General features: G+C 37.8%; 1 protein-coding gene across 1 annotated transcript in view; it reads right to left on the reverse strand.

The window, feature by feature from the left end:
* Positions 1 to 22,085, reverse strand: part of LOC120767967 (protein FAM107B) — a 69,273-nt gene extending 47,188 nt beyond the window's left edge. The window contains exon 1 of the transcript XR_005704727.1: positions 21,374 to 22,085. The gene's annotated coding sequence lies outside the window, so the exon portion shown is untranslated. The remainder of the gene's footprint in view (positions 1 to 21,373) is intronic.
* Between the last annotated feature and the right edge of the window lie 312 nt (positions 22,086 to 22,397).

A 22,397-nucleotide genomic window follows, 5' to 3' on the forward strand; every position in this document is an offset into this window, starting at 1 on the left:
TTTATATACATACTTACATACATACATATATCTAACGGTCGTGGAAGCCAGGTCAACAACTGAATTTGTGATTTTAAAAATAATAAATAAATTCTTTAATAGTAACATATGCCTAAATTAGCACAACAACACGTAATCCAGGGTACAAAAATATAATGACAGTAGCGGAAAAAAGTCTACATACACACCCAGATTTTCTGAAAGCACAAAGCACAGTTTGTTGATAAGATTTTATAAATGATCTTCTTTTTAATCATAATGAAGTTAGTCAATTCTTTTTATAACTTAAAACGACAGAGTTATTTCAGAAAACCCGAAAAATAGCGTAGTCTACAATTGGTATGAGGTTCTTACTATATACTTTCATACATATAATGTTTTCGGAGTTCGATAAGGGTAAGGCCTTTTATATTTTTTATCGTGTTTATTCTTTGGTTATTATTGAATGAAGCTTTATTTTGGACGCTTAAATAGCTACAATAACCGACACAATAACAGATCCCATAGTAAAACACCATACAGGAAACACCTTACTCCTATTTCAGAATTAAACGAGAATTTCGTTTAGAATTCAGCAAAGAACAAAAAAGGGGATAGATTTGTAGAGCTGTTGCGGTCTCTGGAGTTGGTATGATAGCCTTTATTGAGGGTAATAGGGATCGTTAGAAGTAGATGTCGCTTTTGGAACATAAATTTGTACATTTTGTGTATAATTTGGGCCACTGTTCCAGCTGAATCTTCAGGCAAGAAAACGATCCAAAGGAGAGGCTGCAAATTATTAAGGGGGTATTCTGGTCTACAAATTTAAAAAAATCGAAATTTTTTTATATTTTCAAAGTTTAACTATTCAAGAGTATGTGTACAAGAGGATTTTTCAAAATTCAAATTATTTTCGGAGATATAGGCATTTTTCTGACCCGGCATCCAAACTGGTTTGGCCAGAACTAATTGAACAAAAGACTTTACGCGAAACTTTAAACGCGTTTTTATCCAAACTGACTTTTTCGGAACGAAGCCCACGTTTTCTCAGGTTCTACTGGATCGATTTACTTGACATTTTTATAGTCTTCTTTATAGGCTTGTCTATGGTTGGAACTAGCCCCATCCCCAAATTTTTATTTTTATTATTTTCAAAAAATTCGAAATAGTGAGAAAAAGTGATCCAAAAAAACTTTTTTTTTCAGGCAGTCGCCATTTTGTGAAAAAAATTTTTTCCCACTTTTCCGTAGTTCAGGCCATTGCGACATTATTCTAGATTAATAATCTTTTTTTTTTGGTTTCAGATAACTAGGAGGGTTGAAATCATGGGTATGGTCACGTGGAAATTTTTAGAGAACCCCCATTTCCTCAGCTCATAATTTTTTAAATTTTTTACTTCTTTTGGTTCTTATTTTTTTTCTGTACTCTTCTAAAACTAACAAATAACTGATAAAAAAATGGATAGTAAAAGTATTAATTGCCTTTTTTAACGACGCTTTAAAAATTACCTGAAATTCATGCTTCTAGACCAGAATACCCCCTAAAGTATTGGCTTCTTTCTTATGGTTCCAAGAAAACCAATTCAAATTTAGTATATGAACATGTACAAGACTTCAATAACGACTTACCAAACTAAGCGATTCTAGACTTTATTATATTTATGTAAGTATATATATTCATATATGAAATGCGGCATATAAACTAATGAAAATACTCATTATCCACTAATTTATCTTATTTAATTAAAATTTTATCTGGTCACACATCGGTGAAGATAACGAAAAGCGGGAGTTTAATAATTGCTCATTTGTTTACATTATAATGGGTGTTTCATTGGACGTTTAGAATTTTATTTTAAATTAATTTTGAATTTTGAGATGAACTTTCTACATAAATGGTCCTTTTAAGTCCGTATGAAGTTTGTTCTCTCATATGTCACAAGATTACGACGTTAGTTAACAGCAAAGTATTTATGCCTGTTAAATATATACAAACTCCGGCAGTGTAAGTCAAATACAAACAAAATTTAACAGCAGCTAGACCAAAGCTATCACAAGAACAATGAGAATTATTGGATAATATTCGACCGAATAGACCAGGTCCAGCACGCAGTGAAGAAAAGTAGCTAAATGTGTAGACGAAGAGCGTGGAGAATCGATTCGGCAACGTCCGCAGAAACTCAGACTGAGGTATGGAATGATTTGGCGCATTTTACATCGATGTCTTAAATTGATAGTTGGTGCAAGAACTGAAGCCGCTCGACCTTTCCAAGCGAAATCGATTATGAGTTCTTGAAAAGTTCCAAGAAGATCCGACCTTTCCGAGCATAATTTTGTTCAGCGATAAGGTCCATTTCTGGCTCAATGGCTATGCAAACAAACAAAATTACCGCATTTGGTACAAAGAGCAACCAGAAGATATTCAAGAGCTGCCATTTCAGAAAAAATAACGGTTTGGTGTAGTTTATTGGTCGGTGAAATCATCAGTCCATATTTCCTCAAAAATTATGTCGGTGAGAACCTAGGCGCCAATCGCGCCATGATAACCAACTAAGTATTTGATTCCTGAAATTGCATCTCCTGATCTCGGCAACATTTGGTTTCAACTAGACGCCGCCACTGCCCCCACACATCGCATCAATCTATGAGAATTGTGCGAGAACAACTGGGTGAGCAGATAATTTACGTTTTGGGCCGATTGATTGGCCACAATAATCGTGTGATGTCACACCGTAAGACTTTTTTCTGTGGGTATATGTAAAGTCTAAAGTGTATGCGGACAAACCCGCTTCGATTCAGGTCTTAGAGCAAAACATCACGCCATTCGCCAGTTACCGGTCGAAATACTCGAACGAGTCATGGAAAATTGGACTCACCGGAATTATCATCTAAGACGTAGCCGCGGCTAACATTTGAAAGAGCTAACCTTTAAAAAAAATAAATGCCAACGCATTTTCCTCGGAATGATAATAAGCATTTCCATTAAATTTGAAGATTCTGTGTTATTTCTTTTAAAAAGTAAGACACCGCGACATGGATCACCCATTATAAACATTTTATAGGGTCTACGACATTTCCTTTTAGGTGTTACCAACTTCGTAACAAACTTAATTCACATACATACATACATGTGTATGTACATAGTATATGTATATGGTATTCAAGGTATATAAATGTACAACAATAAAAACAATAGAAAACATTGACTTTTGTCGAAACAATGCGAGCGATTTGCATGTGCAAAACGCGATTACAATAAGAAGCTGAGAAAATGATATGCAAACATAATGCTTTGTACTCGTGATCACCTGTCTAAAATGTGTGTGTGTGTGTGTGTGATGGCGATTGAACGCAGCGGACAAAACAAAAGTGCAATTAAGTAATAATGTGCGCTGTGAATGGCAACAAGCGTATAAATACAGAGGCAAAATGAAAACAATAACAAAGTGGCGACAACAACAATAAAGTGCGATGATTACGCGATTAATATTTATGTGTGTATGCGTGTGTGCGCTTAATGCAGGCAGATGGACATATTTGGAAATTACATATATACGTATAATATATGTACATATGTATGTATATAAATATGTGTGTACAGTTTGAAAATATAAATAGACATAAATTTGTTTATAAACTGGTATGAAGTTTGAAGTTTTTGTGTCTAAGCAAGTAGCGCGTGTACTTGCATGAGCCTGAATGTGTGTGCCACTGTGCATAGCCAGCAAAAACAACAAAATTACATAAGTTGATTATGTCCATTTCACTTTGTATTCATTATGTTTGCCTTTTTCAATCAACAACTGTTTTTGTACATTTGCCCGTCGCACACACACACACACACAGCCAAACACATCCATACAAATCTACGCGCCGTTGTCTGTTTGCTTGCGCCGCTTATTTCCTTCGAATTGGTTTTCGTTTTGTTTTTGCTGTGGAAGTTATTACTCGTATTACGCGTAACGCCATTTTCAAGCGCCATAGCTGTTATTGTTTCTCCACTGGCCTATGTCGCCATTGATGCATGCACGCGCGCACACACACACGCTCACCCCGTTGCCCATTCATTCATTTGTTCAATCAATCATTACGGCAATCGATTCGCAGTTGAATTTTCTTTATTCGGTTGATCGGCGCAATTGGCAGCAACTGCCGCTAGTTGGCTAACAATCGTAAGCATCGACCACTGCTACTGCACTAGCCACACACACACACACGCATGTAAACATTGCATGTTGTTGTTTGCCGTGGTTATTGTATTTCTAGCGTTTGATGGAATATTTACTGCGTTGTTTTGCGGCAGCTTCAATGATTACACTATTTTACTCGAATTAAAGCTGATTTTTGCCTTAAATGTTCACAACTGGCCTACAAGTGTCCGCTGCATACTTATTTGTTATTGTTTTCGACGAATAGGACATACATACATACATATGTACATACATACATAAATTGCGAGCGGAAGTAACCTTCAAATACTTAATCATAAAAGGCTTGTTGTGAATGAGGCTGCAAATTGGTTCAGAAGTGTTTAAAATTTGAAAGAAATAATTTTTGTTTTTTTTTATTTTTTAGTTAGAGGTATTTGTATTTATGGCTGGAGGATGGTGTCATGTGTAGAAGTTCATGCAAGTGAGAGTTGATGTTTTCGCAAGAGCACAGGCTGACATCACCGCCGTCCAATAAGTGCGATGGACGGAACAGGACTTAGACGAGGTCCTTGCTTAAGAATATCTCCGACCCGTTCGATACCAAACTTTCTTCTTCAATCTACTCGTGGATAAACTAATTCGAGCGACAAAGCTGAATAGAAAAGATATCATTGGCCTTAACAACCGCTTTGTTATTATAGTTCTGCTTTCTCCGGAAGATATATGGTCCTTAGCCACGGTGAATATCGCAATCGATGAAACGATGAGCTTTACGGGATATTTGTGTATATGTACGACGAAATCGACATAGTTCACCGAATTAAGAGACAGCGGCTACGCTGGCTAGGTTATGTCATCCAAATACAGCTCTGAGAGTATTCGACGCATTACCCACCGGTAGAAGCAAAAGAAGAGAAAAATCTCCACTCCGTTGGAAATACCAGGCGGAGAAGAATCTGGCTACACTTTGAATTTCGAATTGGTGCCAAATTACGAAAAAAAGAATGGACTGGCGCACTGTTGTAAACTGGAGTATAACCGCGTAAAGAATATCTACGTCAAAAATGAAGAATCAAAACGAACAAGTTGTGACTTAGGATTCTAATTATAAGAAAAAATTCAGGTTTCGTCGGGTGATACAATTGTGAATTGGACATCTCGTTTGTGATCTCTCTCAAGACATAACTATATAACAAGACGTAACTACTTTAAGGTATGACACCTTTATTACGTCAGTTGCTATATATTATATATTTCTGGCCTAATAATGAAAATAGGTATATTTACCAACGAAAATGTTTTTTTTTATATTTTTTCAATTTTTTTATTTTTTTGTCGATTGCTGTTTTGTTTCGGGCTCATACGCATAGATCCATGATTCGTCACCTGTGACGATCTTATAAACGTCTTTTGAAGCACCGCGATCGTATTTTTTCAGCATTTCTTTACACCAATCCACACGAGCCTTTTTTTGGCGATTGTCAAATTGTGCGGGATCCAACGAGAACAAACCTTTTTTACGGCCAGGTGTTCATGCAATATCGAATGTATCCTGGTGGGAGAAATACATAGGCATGCCTCTATCTGAAGGTATGTTACATGACGGTCTTGCATTATCAGTTCACGTACGGCATTGATGTTTTCTGACACAACGGCTGTTTTTGGACGACCTTCACGGAATTCGCCTTTGAGCGAGCGTCGGCCACGATTGAATTCGTTGTACCAGTTTTTCACAGTGCTATAGGATGGTGCTTCATAGCCATACAAAGATTTTAGTTCATCGATGCACTCTTGTCGTGATAATCCACGTCGAAAGTTGTGAAAAATGATCGCAGGAAAATGTTCACGAGTTAATTCCATTTTTTGGCCGAGATGAATTTTTTAATTCCCTGTAAATATAACAATTCACGATTAAATGACAAAACGTTCTGAGTGGTGTTATGCTAAAAAATGTCAAACTTTCCAATGGAAATGTCAGATTGCACCTGGCAACACTTAATTTTGCCCTAGGCCAGAATATGTATAGCAGCCCTCGTATTATAGTTTTAGTTTTTTTTTTATTTTAGTAATATTATCTTACTTCAAGTGTATCTTCTTAGGGTAGAGTTTCTAAATGATAAGCAGAAATCGTAATCATTTTCTAAACTTCATATCGTCATTTTCGGTATCTTTTACTGGCGCTTAAAGCTTCCTAACCAGCATGTACCATCTCGAAAACAAACTCGCTTGTTTAAACATAATATAAACATCGAGATGTTTAAGTTTATACCACTTCTAATTACTAAAAGTCAAGTTGCAGTAACTTAAATTTTGATAACTCAGTTCTAAGTTACAGTAGAGATAATTTTGATTGATTAGGACGAGTACCACTTGTATTATCTTTATTGTTTTCCTTGAATACACTTCACTCTTCAAGAAAAATTTTTAGAGACCTTAGTCGACACTTTAGTTTTATGGAAACTTCTGATATTGAATCATAGTATGTATGTATGTATGGATGTACATGTGTATATCACTCTTCATGTATTTGCGTTAATTCGAGTGCATAGCTGAAGTCACAAAAAATTAACGACTTTGAGTTGTTGCTTTACATGGATACTATTATTTAAACGCGGGTTCTTCTTAACACTTAATTACAAACACAGTTGGAGGTTGCTTCGCTGCAACTATTTGTATATTTCTTAAGTGGCAACTATTCTGTGGGTTCAAATTACATAATTGTTGGAAAAGAAAACCACTTTTGGTACTTGTGTATGTATGTATGTATGTACTTAAATTCGGTTTAATTTGTGCTAACAATATCTTATAACAGCTGATAGTCTTTTGTAAGAACTTGCCTTATTATGTTCTTTATGAATCTTATGGACATAGATATGTACGAGTATGCATGTGTATATTAGGGTGTTCGTTCTTGCCGAAGTTTATGTTTTTTTAGTACGCCGACTGAAGTTTCAGTTTTTATCTCAAAACAAAAGGATCTGACGCAAATAAGCTCTTTATTTTCATATTTTATTTTTTGACTATTTTACTATTCCCAAATATTTCTCATGAGCTTTTTATCTTTTTCGCTAAACCTTCCTGTTACACTTAAGAGTTCATACTTGGAGAGATTTTCGTAGTAGTGGCTAAGAAACTATTTTTCAGATCACCAAGCAAAAAAAAATATTTTTTTTCACCCACCTTAGTGTATACGTATGTGTACATTCTTACATCTGCACAGTAGTCTCGACCATACATACATACATATATTCATACAAAAAAGCAAAGAAGTATGATTTTTGGTGTTGTTGGCGATAAGCGCTACACGCCGCAACAAATTAAATACAGCACGCAATAAAAACCACAAGCGCACCCCACCACTAGCTCCAGCTAATCCACCAGCTAGCCCTCTCTCATTTCATTAACTCGAACAACAATCATAGTTAAACAGCAAATAAAGAAAAAATTAAACGAAAACGAAAACGGAAAGACCGATCTTTGTGCTATAAATATACATAAATATGTATATTATATAACTGTGTATATTTGTGTTTATGTTTGTGTATAAAAGTATGTATGTACGTGTACACAAAAACGATATTAGCAGCAGTCACAATGAAGTTTGTACGCACAAAAAACAAAAACAACATTGAATTTTATACGCAGAACAACAAATATTGTTGTTTCAATGAAATTAAGAAGATAAAAAAATATTTAACGAACGCATTTAAAGTATTTAAGCTGCTACATAGCATTCCAGTAAACAAGCACGCGGCTGTTAAGTGGAAATTTTGACGACAAAATTATTTAATGGGTGTAAAGTCCAAAATTCATTACACGTACATATGTATGTATGTACATATGTACTTCTATTCTGTGTTTTTGTTTAATAGCTATAAATCAAATCAAATTCTCAGCGATTCAGCTATGTACATATGTATGTATGTATGTATATTTTTAAGTTTATTTATAGCTACAACCACAACAGCAACAACAATCGTATTAATAATATCAATCAAAGTCAATAAAAGAAACATAACAATAAATAAGCAGCAGCCCCACCACCAGTGGGTTTAACAATAATAATAAAAAACAGCTGATAAAACCCGTTAGAGCGGCGGAGACCATCGCTACCGGCATGTGCGACGACAACCGCCCAACGCCCCCTTTTTTATCCATATAAAGTCACCACAGTTTTGAGTATAATATGATAATTCGGAAGTCATGTGCTTACATACATACATATGTATATACTTATGTATGTACATACATATGTATGTATATGAATGACTTTTTCAATCGTTGAGTGTAGTATTATTATTCTTGTTATTGTTTAGTGGACGCTTTTGATGTTTGAAAAGTGTGCCCATTTTTGAACAAAAAGCTTATTTTATGTACACAGTTGCTGTAGCAGTTTCAGATACATACATATGTATATATAAATATGTATATACATACATATGTACTATATTCCTATGGATGTACCCTGTACGATATGCGAACCGCTCCAAATATGTTTAGCTCAGAACTGGTATTTTTTGTGGAAGCCTGCTATTCAGAGTGTGATGCGGTGGACGCTGGTGAAAAATTTTGCAAATAAGTTTACATATATTAATCAAATATTTTGATCTCACAAGATTTGAGAAAAAATCCTAATTCGGCAAATAATTTCCAAACTCAGACACTTAGGTTAAATAACACACAGGTATTGCGGAAATATGGTATAATAGGTTGTCAAAAAAGTCTTGCGGTATTTTCGCTAGTTGGCGCTGAAAGCGCGTAGTTCTAGTTTTATTCGTCGCATCGGGTCATGCTATACCTTTTTGGAAAGCTCATTTCACGCGCTAACACGTGTTTGATTGATTATCGTTTCTTTTAAGTCGTTCGTGAGTTATAGCGTCGCAAACATGGAGCAAAATAAAGAGAAAATACGGCATGTTTTATAGTACTACTACGATAAAGGCAAAAATGCATCTCAAGCCGCCAATAAAATTTGTGCAGTTTATGGACCCGATACAGTTTCCATTTCCACTGCAGAACGATGGTTTAAACGTTTTCGTTCTGGTGTAGAGGTGGTCGAAGATGCGCCACGCTCCGGAAGGTCTGTCGTCGAAAATTGCGATAAAATCGCTGAATTGGTCGAAAGAGACCGGCATAGTAGCATCCGTAGCATCGGTCAAGAGCTGGGCATGAGTCATCGAAAATTCATTGAAATTTCAATAAAAATACCGCAAGACTTTTTTGACAACCCATTATATATTAAACTAAAAATTTAACCAAAAAGCTAATAAAAATATAAAATCTCACAATGAGCTGCTTCTCTCTGCGCTCTTAAAAAGTTCCAAGAATATGCTTACCACATTTTGTTCAACGATGAGACCCATTTCTGGCTCAATGGATATGCAAACAAGTTTAATTGCAGAATTTGAGATGAAGAACAACCTGAAAAGATCCAAGAGCTGCCATCGAGAAAAACCAACGGTTTGGTTTAATTAATGATCGGTGGAATCATCGGTCTTCCGTTGAGAACGTAACGTAACCGTCAATTGAAGCTCGTGATCTCGGCGACATTTGGTTTCAACAAGAAGGCGCCACTTCCCATACATCGCAACAATCAATGGATTTATTGAGAGAATACTTCGGTGAGCAGATAATTTGACGTTTTGGGCGTGATATCACACCATTGGAGTTTTTCCTGAGGGGATATGTAAAGTCTAAAGTCTATGCGGACAATCCCGTTTCGATTTGTGTTGTAGCAAAAAATCACACGTGTCATTCGCCAGCTACCAGTCGAAATGCTCGAACGAGTCATCGAAAATTGTACTCAACGAAAGGGATTACCTTTTACTTGTCTTCATTATGAAGAAGAAGAGAAGATTTCAGGTTTGCTGCCTGATTGATTACAAGAGTTTTATGCCGGGTTTGTGCTAGAAGCATTTTCTTACTCCTTTCCAGTTTGCAGCTGTGGATCCAATAGCCAATGTCTCATTATGGTAGCTGTAAGTACTTTTCCTGGACCTACTTAATGAGTCCTCAGTTCTTGTCTAACTCTATTTGGGCCATGCCTGCTTCGCTGTCTTGCATTTGGTTATAGATTTTCGTCTGAGGTCTCTCATGGTCGTTCCTAGCTGGCACGATGTTACCTTTGCCTCAGATTCGTCTTGAGAGTCTCCTCCCGTCTGCGTTTTCATTGCGGAAAATGTTTCTGTGGCCGGGAACACAAATTGTAAACAAGTAGAGTTCACAACGCTGGAACTAATCCTTGGCGACGAAAAGGCTGGTAATACCACCTGGCTATTTGTGTATGTAGTAGCTTTCTGTATCACACTGTACTTATACAGTTGAACTGCAAAGGCCTTCATAGTCATAGAGACTAGTACTTATACTTGGAAGATGCTGACTGAGTTTGGTAGATAGATAGAGAAAGATATCAAGATCCTGGGAATACATCGCCGTCTCGACTCCGCATATCATTAGACCCGTTGATATAGATGGATATAGTATCTTTCTAGCCCCCCTAAACCCCTTCTCAATTCACGTCTAGAGGGTATCCTCACCTGTGAGTAACTATTTAAATCTAACTTGCCTAGAAATGGTCTGATTTATTTAGGTTTGTTTTGAGCTGGTTCTTAATAGCACTACCTCTATAACTCTACCTCTCCCAAGGACCTATCTCTTTATTTCTTTTAGCAGAACATGTAAGATGGTGAGAACTTACTTTTAAGCTATACTAATTCTCTGCAGGGTATCAAGTTTTACTTACTTATAAGATTATAAGTATATTTATATAGTGTATACATAAACACATTATGTTAGATAAGTTACCAAGTTCGTGGCTGCTGAACGCCGTTGCCAATTTGGCGGCTCATGCGTGCTTTATTTCACATATCTGCCACTTAAGCTATAATGACGCAGCAAAGTGTCAACCCATGCGGTGGGGTAGTTGGTGTCTGGAACTGGTGAGATATGGTGGTTAGCGCAGAAGCCATCTGATTGTGTCATTTTCAATTAAAAGCAAGACCACGAAATACACTGGAGTTAGGAGCACTAATGGCAGTTAATAATTCGGTGCTATGTTGAGAGGGTGACTACCCACTATTAATTTTTTCTTCAAATACCATTTCTCATTTATTTTGACACGCATGTTATATAACAATATTGGTGGAAAACAGTTGATAAGGAATATTTGAAAAATAGTCCCACGATTGCAATTCCAGTTTGATATTCTACATTGAAACGCGATTGGGAAATAGAATTTAAGTCCAAGTTTATCGTTTTGGGAGAAAAATTGTCTGACAGACAAAGTAATTTTTTTATCTTGGGAATTATATTTTTGTTTTGTTCAAATTTCTAGATGTCTGAAGATGCCAAAATTCAAGGTGTTCAAACATTCAAATTCTCAAGACTTTGATTCAAATAAAATATTTTCAAACAACCATAATTAGTAAAAACTAACCCTGGCCGAACCCAAGATATAAGACCCTTCAAAAATACAAAAAAAAATCTATACAAAAATTTGATCGGTCAGTTGGTATGGCAACTATATGCTAAAGTTGTCTGAACGGATTGAGCTAACGCGGTTATAGCCGTGTTTACAATAACGTTTCAATCGTTCTTCCAATTGGAAATTCCAAGTGTAGCCAAATCCTTCTCCACCTGGTCTTTCCAATAGAGTGGAGGTCGTCCTCTTCCTGTGGTTCCCCCGGTGAGCTTTGCATCGAATACTCTCAGTATTCGCCGTTGCCAATGCGTAAACGATCAAAAATCTTCCGCGGAACATTTCTCCCGAATACTCGGAACGCCTAATCATCAGCTTTGTCGTCGTCCATATCCCTGCACGATTTAGAAGGACGAGGATAATGAGTGACTAGTAGAGTTTGGTCATTGTTTGTTCTACTTTATTTCTCAATTGCCTCAATCCGAAGTAACACCTGTTTTGGCAAGAATTATTCTGCGTTAGACAGACTGACGGACAGACAGACGGACATCGTCTCAGCTCGTCATGCCAATCAGGGTCTTCGACATTTCCTTCTGGGTGTTGCAAACTTCGTGTGTTTTTAATAAGAAGACTCGTAAGTGTAGTATACTCAAAAACAACGTAATATGTCTTTATGCAACTACCCACTTAAGGCGCAGTACACCATTTTCGTCACCAACAAATCGAATAGTTTGTTTGGTTACTTAACAGTTCACGCTTAGAAACCGCTGACTTGGCAAATCGAGCGCTGCCTTGGTAAATCGAGCGCTGCCTTGGCAAATCGAGCGTTTGCTGGCTTCACTTTATGTGCCACTTCATGGCCCACGACCAACCACCCACTCATTGATGATGGTGTACGCACAATCGCAGCCGTTGCCCAAGTATTCGTTATTTAGGCATAGACACACATACATACATACATACATGCGCCTGTAAAGCCACGCGAACTTGGCGCAATACGCACTCATGCGTACTCGAACGCAATTCAGTTGCGAATGTAAATAAATATATTTGTACATATGTTTGTTTGCATATGCGTGGGTTTGTGTCTAAATTTGGTTGTGCTCTTACCCACTGCTCGTAATGCTTGCTGCACATAGCCAAATTTCCTTCGAGCCGCCGCGTGAATTTTATAACTAAGCGCAGCGCCCAAACTATTGGCGAGAATTTGTCTTGTTAGTCAGCAAATATTAATAATTGCGTGTGGGAGTGGTCTTTGGAAACAAAACAAAAGAGGTTGCAAGTATTTGTCATCCGTGTGCCGTGAAAATATGCAGGTGCTAAGTGGCGTATTGCCGGCTAATGTTCATATGGGTAATTATCAATAGCGAATTGATTACTCAGTCTTTTGAGCGGAAATTTATATTATCTATTTGCGTGAGAAAATATTTGCTAAAAATTGTTTAAATATGGTGCCTAACGAAATTTATGGATGTTTTAAATAGCTTAAGGCAATAATATATACATATGTATGTACATTTTTATACTAGCTAGGCATGACTTTTGAACTTTCTGTAATAAGTTCTAACGAAACACAAAACATATTTGTATCTAATTTAGTGATTTCAGGACTCTGGATAAGCAAAAATTACAATTTATAAGTCTGTCATCATTCCCATTCTATTATAAGGCGCAGAAACATGGATCTTACCCAGATAAGAAAGTACTTGGAGCATTCAGTAGTACTGTACTTTCCAAGATCATTCGAGCCGTCCGCGTGAGCGGAGAATATCAAAGATAGGGGAACCACAAACTCTCCACGGCGACATTAATATAGTCAAGCACATAAAATCGAACGGATGCGCTGTTTAGGTCATTTCATTGGCTTGGAAGATGGTGCTCTAACGAAAATCTCCTCCGATTCGAGACTCTTGCGTTGACAAAGAAAGCAAAGGATGGTCAAAAGGAATGATCAGTTATATAGCGACCTGTCTGCACTTGGAATGTAAAACTGGTGTGGAATCGCAAAGGATGGAGGCAACTGACAAATTTTTGCATTGCTGGTCTAGACCCGTGGGTCGATGAGTAGTGCCAAAGAAGAAGAAGAACAATGAGAAGATTTCAAGAAGTAAATTTGTATATACATATGTAAGTTCCTAAAATGGTGTCAAGGTCCCATTAATTCATAAAATTATGTCAAAGCCACACTCATTATTTAACTACTCACATTTTACCGACAAAAAGAGTTGTAGGAATTTAATCAGCGCTCCAGTAACCCAAATAGCCGAAGGAAAATCATATTAAGATTGTTAAAGCGATAAGATTTCTCAAGTATGTCTGTGCAAACAATGATTTTCTTATACATACATATGTATGTATATTGAGTACTCAAGGCGTTAACGAAAACTAAAATTGAGTGTCAATAAAATTTAATTAACCAAAAATTATGTAATCAAAATTATTAACTGTACACAGCCATACTTCTTCTTCTTTTTTATTGGTGTAGACACCGGTTACGCGGTTATAGCTAAGTTTGAAGCAGCGCGCCAGTCGTTCTTTCTTTTCGCTGTTTGACGCCAATCGGAGATTCCAACTGTAGCCAGGTCCTTCTCCGCCTGGTGTCGCGAGTGCGACGACTGTTTGTTTGATGACAGCAGATATTTCGTCTTGCCCTCGTTTACTACCAGACCCATTTGCTTCGCTTCCTCATCAAATCTGGAGAACGCAGAACTAACGGCGCGGTTGTTGAGGCCAATTAAATCAATATCATCGGCGTACGCCAACAGCTGTACACTCTTATATATATATAGAAGATTGTACCTTCGCTCTTTGGCTCTGCAGCTCGATTAATTTTCTCCAGGAGTAGATTGTAGAAATTGCACGATCACCTTGTCTGAAACCTTATTCGGTATCGAACGGCTCGGAGAGGTTCTTCCCGATCCTGACAGAGCTTTTGTTATTGCTCAATGTTAGTTTACGCAGCCGTATGATCATACCTAAACTAAAAATGCTAACATAAATATAACACACATGCACAGGGTAATGTGGCTCTCGGGGTTTTTATAGGTTTTGCCAAAGTCCGACAGATTCCATTTCGGATATGAACATTTGATTGATTTTTAGCGAAGCTGATCTATATCGTCAAAAAAAAACTCCTTTCTTTGATGTTTTTTTTATTTCGAAGGACAGAGTTTCTGTCTGTAAGGATGGGCTGAGCCTCTGAGGTCTTCAGCGATCATTATTAAAAGGGCTATGTCGCCTGCTTAATTGACTGAATTTGAAAAAACAGCTCAAAGGAAAAGTATTAAAGGATCTCCTGTTTGTCTTCATAATTTCAATAACCTGGATCTGGATTTGGTACCCTCATTTTTTTAATAATACATATACATATTTTTCAAATGAAATCTGATATTTTCTTTTGCTATCAAAATAGGTTTACTCACAAGGCAAACTGTAGCACAGATATCTAAATATATTATACGAACTAATGGATTTTTAAGCTAAATACTGCAAAAGTTGATTTGAGCGATTCTACAAAGGAACCGATTTTGTTCAACAAAACGATAAGATTGTAGTTCTCTAACAAAATAGCTCGGCTGCAATGGTTACCGATTCCATTATATGTATGCCCTGTACAGTGTGTATTAATTTTGCCTTAAAAGAAAGTCGAAGACCCTATCAAATATATACATATGTACATAAATGACCAAAATTACTATCTGAGTCTATTTAGGCATGTCAGTCTGTCCGTTTATCTCTATATATGCGAATAACTCCTCAGTTTTTGAGAAATCGTTCTAAAATTTTGCACACGTCTTTTCCTCTCCAAGACGTTGCTCTTTTGTCGGAAATAAAACTTAATTACATAATCACCGACCAATCAAACTCAAATCTCTTTATAGAAAACTTGTGACTCATTCGACAATGTGTCTTCATGCAATTTCGCACGGATTTCCGAAAATATTGTTCAGAACGGCCACTATAGCATATGACTGTCATAAAAACCGTTCCCACGACAGTCGGGTTTACGTAACCGGAACGGACCTGGATTTTTATCCGGCCAAGGACTGTCCACTCGGTAGAATTCTGCCGCTACAACAACATCAACAACTGTCATAAAAACTGCTCGATCACAAACAAGATAAAGGTATTTTTATACCCTTTTATGCTATAAAAAATGCACCTGTAAAGGGTTTAGCGCCATTAGTTAAAGCAAATTTTAATAAGCTCCAGCATGGAAATATGTATACATAAGTATAGCTGATTAGACACCACTAAATGAGTGGTTTGCATGTCTCCTTCATCGCGCGCTTGTGCGTACGCCCATATTTACTCCAGCAAACAGACGAAAATATTTCAAAAACGAATTCACAGAGTCACAGCACTAACACGAACCAACACAACAGAGCAAAAACAAAACAAAAAGGCAAAAAATCACACACATACATATACAAACCAATATGAGACCGAATGTGAGTGTGTTGGACTGAAGGATGCTGAGTGCAAATAACACTCTTTGCATTCGCACTGCTTAAACCATTGAGCGGCCGCTGCCTGTGGTCATTTGGGCGCCTGGTAAAATAAGTTTCAAATTTTGACAAATAAAATCACGATTTTTGTAATTTACGAGCATTTCAAAATGAGTGACTCCGCTCGCTTGGAGTGAGTTTTCAAATTTATTCGATGTTCTTGCTAGACTGTTGAGGGTATCGAATGCAATCGCATGGCAAAATGAATGTCAAGCCATGATTATGTTGCTTAGTGTCAATATGGAAGTTGTTTGTGGTTGCGCGCTGGGTGGTGGGCAGGGCAGTGGTGGTGGTTATGCCGCCCAAGCTGTGTATAAATGACGTTGTTTATATTTTCGTTAAGTTAGAACTCGACGCTTGTTAGTAAAGCGGTTACCCAGTTGGAAAAAAATTGCATTGCATTTCTCTCATGACAAAGTCGGGTTTCATCAAGGCTGGAAAATCGCTTTTATACAATTTGTTTCACCCCAGGACTTGTTATACTCAAAATTTATATATGGGTCTTTCAAAAGTGGGATCAATCTAGTGATTCCCTCTTGTAGAAATCCATATATGAGAGTAACAGTTTCACACTCTTTTCGACTGTTTTTCCTACTAGGTAAATATTGCAAATGTTTCTTCTTCATGGGCTCAATCTAATAGTTTATGCCTTCTGCGCACGAGGTGTCAGAATCACCATAAAAAGTGGAATGAGTACACCAACATAAACATCATGTGGGTGGGCCCTACTGCTACGAATGGATTAAGCGATGCAATAGGAGAAGCGCGATAATGTGATTGCCATTTCATTATGCGCCGGCGGCAAACAGGATATTGAGACGAAACACATCCACATTTAAATTTGAAAATGGCAATGCTTAAAACTTAAGAGCAGTCGGAAAGGGAGAGAGAGTGAGTGAAGGAGAGGAAGTAGGAGCAGCGAGTTAAGTTGCGTTGCAATATAAATTGATTGCACGAGCCACAAGCAGCAACGACGACAAGGTTAGCATTTCCGAGGCAGAAACAGTATGAGGAACGATGATGTCAGACGATAAGCAAAGTAAACAAGCAGCTAGCGAATGCAACTTCAAAAGTCATTAGGCAAACAAGAAATTCTCTATATGTGTATTAAACATACTTACAGTTAAGGACAGAAAAATAGCATTGGTATTGATTTTTTTTTGTATGATTTATCAATTCACCTGGCGGTAGTTAAGGCAATAATCTCACATCACATTTATCATGGAGGCAGTAGACGTAGCGGCTAATTATATACTGGGTTCCAGGCCCGAAATCGCTAATAGAGATGATGAAAAGTGTCATTCGACATGCAGGCTTGCCAAGATTATGAGATCTCGCAAGTACTGCAGGACTGTTATTGTCCTAGTGACAGGTCACAACAGGATGACATAATTTACGACGATGCATGTTGAAAGTGCAGGGAAAAATGCTTGAGAAAGACGCAGGAACACCTCCTATGCTTCTGATCAGCATTATCTAGAACTCGTCTGATGTATCTAGGAGCTTCGGGGTACAATGAACTAGACGAAGTATCAAAGCTCTTAGGGTCCCAACGCGTTGACTACTTGAACTCAAACTAAACTGAATCTCCAACTGACTTTACTAAGGAAGACTAAGTCTATGTATATGGTGAGACAGCCAGCCAGTATAACCCAACCTAAACTCTATTTATGCGTTGCTTATGAAAACATTTAATTTATTATCGTTTATATGTGACCTGGTCTACGGAAAGGGGGCTTAGGTGTCAAAAAAAGGAGAACAATTAATGAGATAACGAGAAACTGACGATTATTTTTAACAGCCTTTCCCAGAAAACTAGTCTTCGCACGTTAGCTCCCTTTTCGTAGACCAGGTCACATATTAACAATAAACGTCGTTTTATTACATTATCACAATGTGCTATTTCTCTGTCCACGACTGTAAATAGGAACATGTTATACGAATATACATAACGAAAAAGGTACACACTTTTGCTCGTTTACTTTTTAACGCGACTCAACCTAAAAAGGAAGGGATTAAGGCGCAGAGAGAGCCCGCGAGTGTGAGGATGTGCGGGCTCCTGCGTTGTCATCGTCTAGACGTCGCTCTCGTAATTGCATCAGCAGCGTAATAACGAGTGAACGCTCATGGATGCTGCGCCTACAGCAACGACAGCTTCTATGCTAGTGTGCCGTCTGTGTTTAGAGCGCTTCCTGTGGCGGCAGTTGCATAAATTTCTAATAATTCTTGGCATCTATCCCTAAGATGGATTTTCATGCTTGCTTATACTCACATTTTGCGATTTGATTTGATTTGTTGGAATACTTGTGCGGTCAGCGTCGCCGAGTGGCGTTGACTAAATTCGGTGAGCGGTTCGTTTTATTTATATTTATTTTATATCGCCGTTAATTCGCTATTTGGTAGTAGTTGATTTTTGTTGTTATACAAGGTAATTGGCGCGAAAATGTGGAGCGAAAACGTGGTGAGAAAAATTATTAATTCTTGGATATTTTCTAACACAATTTTGTGACCATTTCTACGTGCAATCACCTATAAAACCTGTTAGATTACCAAAAATGGTTGGAAAAAGGTTAAAATTTATAAAAGATAAGTATTTTATGTTGCTCTCAGAGCAATATTTCTATAAAATACCATAGTTTTCGAATCTCAACTTTTAGTAACTACAACAGAAAAATATCTCATCAATCTTATTACGATCTGCCTTGACAAAAACACGAAAGCAGACTGGAAACACCATGCAATGAACATTTCAGTAGCTGTCAAGAGCTAAAAGAAGAGTAGACCATAAATCTTCTATGCTTTGTGAAGGAAAGTAAATACAACTAACACTCTAGGGTTTCTTTGTCTCGCAGGTTAAACAGATAAAGCTTCTTGTATTGGTGAACTTCATCAGAAGCATGGGATGGTTCAGATAGAATATAATATAATGAGACGATTTTAGTCGCGGTGGTTTCGCAATGCGTTTCCTAACAACAGAGGAGAGGAACAATAGTACCAAAATGTGGCAGCAGCGGTGGTATTCCTTGTCCCAAGGGCGCTGGACCCACAGACTTACACTGAACATCCTCCCTCGGATCGACAACCGATATGGAGAGGTAATTTTCTATCTAGCCCAAATACTTAGTGGAAGTGGGTGCTTTAGAAACTGCCTTTCCACAATAACGTTAGTCCAAACTGTCCGACGTGTACAGAGAATATTGAAGACTTTGAAAATGTATCATTTTGTTGCCCTCGCTTTTCAAATACATGGAAAAAACTAAAAACCACACTCGGTAGTATAATATAACGACACTCATGTGTCAATCGACTGAGAAATGAAAAACTTTTAGCGAAGCAACAGCACAAAACTGAGAATTTTTCAACAGATTAGTCGTCCATCAGCCCACATAATAGAGGAGACTTACATGTCCTGTCCCTCCCATGAAGTTATACTTAACCGCTGGTTCCGTGGGAGAGTTATGAGATGGGAGTAGGTTAAGTTTAGCGGATTAAAGTTCTGCACTCCGGCTTTCGATACTTCCCCCACAATAAAAAAAAAGTTACCAGCAAAAACATTAGAAATTAAATTATTTTTATACCCCGAACACTGCATATACATTTTACCACGAAACTTGTAACACCTAGAAGGAAGCGTCGGAGACCCTATAAAATAATTATATAAATAATTAGTGCGACGAGCAGATTTAGTTTGGTCATGTTTGTACATACGCGGACTAGTCCCTCAGTTTTTGAGATATCGATTTGACAACTTGCACAGGCCCTTTTCTAATCAAAAAGCTGCTCATTTGATGCAACCGCCAATATCGGACCACTCTAGGACCCAGGTGTCATAGGTAGGTAGGCTCATATAGCACTAGCTGTGCCATTTTGGTGCACTCGTCGTAGGCCTTTTTGTTATTGCCATCACGTTTCATCTTCTCTTTCAAACCATTTTGTGATTTCGATGAAGCTACTAATGTCCGATAAGCTTTTTGTAGACATCCATTCAAGGTTTGGTGCTTGATGGATTTCAAGTGTTCTGTGTTGGATTTGCGATATTGCTGGACATTCACAGAGAAAGTGGAAAATTGTTTACTTATTCCCTACAAGTTCGGTGCCTCGGCAGATGTTGTTGTAGGGCATACCCATTTCGGACGCATGTTCTCCAGATGGCCAATGCCCTGTTATAATAGCAGTTAGTCTGTGGATGCTGTTCCTGGACCTATTTAATAAGTCGTTAATTCTTTTCTTGTCATAAGTTGGCCATATCTGTTTAGCTATATTGCATTTTGTTATATTTTTCCATCTATTGTTTGCGAATCGTTGAAATTGTGTATTGAGCTCTCTCCTGATCGATCCTAGCGGGCTCGGTATCCACTCTGCCCGGATTTGGAAAGTCTGCTTTTTCGTTGCCGAAAATGTTCCTGTGGCCGGGAATCCAGATCAAGTGAAGGTGGAGCTTATATTCTAGTGAGCTCAGTGCATTCTTGCAGTTAAGGACATACAAAAAGATCGTTTAAGCTCAAGTGGATCGGAGAATTATAGCGAACATTTATAGCGTATAGCTGTAATACAAACTGACCGAACAAAATCAGGACAACGGTCTTGAGTAAATTTAGAATGGCATCCCCCGATTTCGGTGTTAAAATGGATATGCGATAGAAGAGGCTACAAACTTCCGTTCAATTTTTAATATGAAGAGCCGAATTCAGAGAATGCTATTTTAAATCCCAGCCACGGTGTTCTCGTACTCTTTTATGCAGCAAAAATGCAGCTGTGAAGGGTATTATAGCTTCGGAGCAGTCGAAATTGATACTATTTCTTAGAAACATTTTATATATTCAACTACTTTCATTAGCATAAAATTAAATGTGAATGTTTGGATGGCATTATCATCAAAAAGTCAAAACGAATTGACGGCCGTTAGCAGCTATTGACATTCATACAGAATATGACATTAGCTACAACATAAGTCGCATTTTTTATTGAAATCACACATACACAACCTTTTTCTATTTTATGAAGGTGAACAAAAGTGAAACATAAATACACAACAAGAGCACACAATTGCCAAAATGTCCTTCTGTCAATATTTTGGTATCTGTGCCTTCCTTTCATTTGTTTATTTTTACTCCCTTTTCAACTACATTCCTTTCGCATCCACTTCACTTCCTGCTTCTTGCGCAGGCATACACACACACAAACACTCAAACAAGTAGGCAATATTCAGTGATGTTTGAACTCTTCAATTAAAAAAAAAAATACTGGAATAAAAACATTAACGAGAAATGACAATAAAATGGAGAAAAACGTGCTCACTACCACTGCGAGGACAGCTACCTTTTTGACTTTTCAGCTGGTGGAGCGTTGCAGAGGATTTAATTGCGGGGCATCATCGGGCACTTGCACATTTCCTTTTTCGGTTTCACAATACAACACTTTTGGCACTGCGTTAACGCGTCCACTTCGCTTATCCGAACACTTTTCGCACAGTTTCCTTTTGCTCACACAAAACTCACAAAACAAAACCACAATTTTTTTTCATACAATTTCCTTAAATATTTTCACTATTCATCATTACTTTTATTTTCAAAACAATTTTTCACTAGTTTTACGCGTTTCGTAAGCGCACGCAATGTATTTTGTTTGTAGCCTGAAATTTTTTCCGGATTTTGCTCAGCTTATAACTGGCTGCTGCTTCTGCCTTTTCGTTTGCTACTACTGACGATTTGTTGTGCGTGGTGAGAGTAAAATGGAATAGGATTGATTTGTTGTTTGTATTTCGATTTCAACTACAGCCGCGTAACGCGTTCACTGCGCAAATGGAGACAAAACAGCCTGTTTACGCGCTTTTCATTTTCATACTGACGTTCGATTGTTGTACATTGGCTGCGCTTGCCTTGGCTTGACTTGGCCTGGCCTGGTTGATACTATAATCTCTGCTGTAGAGCGGTGTTCGGTAGTCTCTATTTGTTGGTGGTTGCAATTCGCTGCCTGAGTTCAACTGAGTGGAGAAGTGTCGTCGTCGCGTTGTGCTTGTTGTTGTATTGTGTTACACGTTCGCTATGCCAGGCGTGTCGTTTTGCCACACTCACAAATACTCCAGCAACAATCTTAACCCCAAACACAGCAGCAACAACACAACATCATGCATAGCACATTTAACGAAAGAAATAATAACTGAATGTGCTCTCCAGCAAACGCAATCGCAATCGCTCATTCTTGCTTTCCATTTCGCCTTTCTTCTTAGCTAGCACCGTTGTGTGAGAGTGTGTGTTTTACAGGCAGCGTTGTTTTATTTCGCTCACGACACTACACAGCATACTTATGGCACCAACTTCCAGCGCTCCAATAGATGAGCGCA

Source organism: Bactrocera tryoni, chromosome 2, assembly GCF_016617805.1.
Source record: "Bactrocera tryoni isolate S06 chromosome 2, CSIRO_BtryS06_freeze2, whole genome shotgun sequence".
Classification (NCBI taxonomy): Eukaryota; Metazoa; Arthropoda; class Insecta; order Diptera; family Tephritidae; genus Bactrocera; species Bactrocera tryoni.